Consider the following 2,901-nt stretch of genomic DNA (forward strand, 5'->3'; position numbering starts at 1 on the left):
CTATTCTACGAACTTACTACTTTACTTCCCTAACTACTACTAACTACCCCTACTTACTACTACTACTTACTACTCCCAATACTAACTACTAAACTACTACTAACTAACAAAACTACATACACTACTCCTATTACTGATGTACAAAACTAACGCACTTGTAAACTCCTACTACCTACTAACTACTACTCACTACAACACAACAACTGACTACACTTTACTACTTACTCCTCTAAACTCACCATACTTAACTACTTCCTAACAAACAACTACAGAACTTACTACAACTATACACTAACTGGATAACAACTTCTAACTACTAACTCCTCTGACTATTTAACTACATACTTACAAACTCCTAACTTTCTACAACCATACCAAACTAACTCCTTACTACTACCTACTAACTGAGTTCAACCAACTACTTCTACTAAACTACTTACTCTCAACTACTAACTACATCTACTACTTACTAACTAGAACTACATACTACTACTTACTTCCAAGCTACTAATACTTTTACTTTAACTACTAACACTATTACTAACTTCAACTACTGCCACTCTACTATGTACTACTTTATAACCTACTTACTTACTAATTACTACTTTACTGTGAACAATTTACTACTATATACTAACTACTACAACTCCTTACTACTTACTACTCAGCTACTAATACTACTACTAACTACTACTACAACTTACTACTTACAAACAACTAACTACAACCAACTACTTACCTACTTACTATACTACGTTACACAACAAACTTTCTACAATACTATGTTAACTACTACTACGTACTACTACAAAACTACTACTAACTAATTTAACCTACTTACCTACTAATCAACAACAATACTATCTTCCACTACTTCACTAACTCTATACTAACTACAACTACTATCGCTCTACAAACTTACTTTTAACTCCTGAAACTACCACACTGACTACAGAACTAACTAAACTACTTACTTTACAACTACTTACTTGACTACTCGTCTATACTACACGATACAACTCTACTACTACTATACAATACTGTCTATCTAAAACTGGCCTTCTAACTACAGGTACTAACTGTACTACTTCAAACTACTACTACTAAAAAAAAAACTATCTACTACTACTAGTCTTTACGCCTACCCCACAGACTTTCCAACTCCTAAACTTACTTGCTACTACTTTGCGCCTCCCCTTCTTACTACTACTCTTTTTCTACTTAACACTACTACTAACTCTCTTTTAGCATTCTACTACGTTTACTTACTTTATCACTACTTACTCTACTTACCACTTACTACTACTTATACTTTAAAGCTACTCCTATAACTCTACTTAACTTTTACCTCCTTACCCTCCCTACAACATAAACAAATAATTTACATCCTAGACTCTACTTACTACTACTACATACTGATACGGTACACGACTTTACTTTCTTTACTACGGTACTAACTACTTACAACGGCTACTTAACTAAACAATATACTACACTTCTACTCAAACTTAGCAATTACTACAACTACTACTTCCTAACTATATACATACTCTCCTTGACTACACCTAAAAACAACATCTTTCTACTTACTTTTTCTACTTCTTCTTTAACTTCCTACTACTTACTTTACTAACTAGAATACCAAACTACACTTTACTTTCTAACTTCTTCTTACTTCTACTACTACTATACCTACTACTAATCAACTCCTTCACACCTACTAACTACTAACTTAGCTTCACTACAAACTGCTCAAACTACTTCTTACTATTTGCTACTTACCTACTACAACTTCTATTACATCTACATTCTCTACCACTAACTAACTTTACATCTACTTCCTAACTACTCTCCTACTCCTGGGTATCGTTACGTCCAAACCAACTTCCTACTTAACCATAACCTTCTACTTAGCTAACTACATCTAACACCCAACTACTTACTATATACATACTTAGATACTACTACTCCTAATACTCTCTTTAGCGTACTACCTCCCTAACAACTACATATTACTTTTACATACCTACTACTACAACCATTTACCATACTACTCACTCAACTAACCTCCTACTACAAACTACTACTACAGTTATACAGACTTCACTCACTACTACCACTACTGCCTACACTACCTAATACTACTTTTACATCCTACTTACTACTCTACTACTATAACAACTACATCAACTACTTCCTTACTTCTACTATACTACTTCAATACTCTACTTTCAATCCTTACATACTCACTTCATACTGTCATCTCCTCCACACACTACATACTACACATCTATACTACTACCAACTGACTCTTTACCCAACAACTACTACATACTACCTACTACTCGTCCACACAACTACTACTATACAACTACTACTACACTACTACACTTCATTCAACTACAACTACTACTACCTACTACAACAGAAACTTGTCCACAATACTCTTACTACTAAACACATCCACAACTAGCTTACTTTACAATCAACTACTACTACTACTACTACAACTACACTACTAACTACATACTCAGGTACTACGACAACTAACTACAACACTTACCACAACTACTACTAAAAACACTACACGTCCACAACTACTAACTACTACTACTAACAACCTACTAACATCCACAACTAACAACTACTACAACACAACAACTTACAACTCACTACAACTACTACTACTTTAACAACTACTACTACATACTGAACTTCACTTTACTCTCTACTATACACTTAACTTTCTCCACAACTACTACACTACAACATCATTCCACATTACTACTCTAACTCTACTCTACTACTAAACATCTACAAACAACTACAACTACTCGGTATACTCCTACTACTACAACACCGTCCACAACTACTTCAACAACTCCAAACACTACAACATCA

The sequence above is a fragment of the Argopecten irradians genome, chromosome 4, assembly GCF_041381155.1.
Source record: "Argopecten irradians isolate NY chromosome 4, Ai_NY, whole genome shotgun sequence".
Classification (NCBI taxonomy): domain Eukaryota; kingdom Metazoa; phylum Mollusca; class Bivalvia; order Pectinida; family Pectinidae; genus Argopecten; species Argopecten irradians.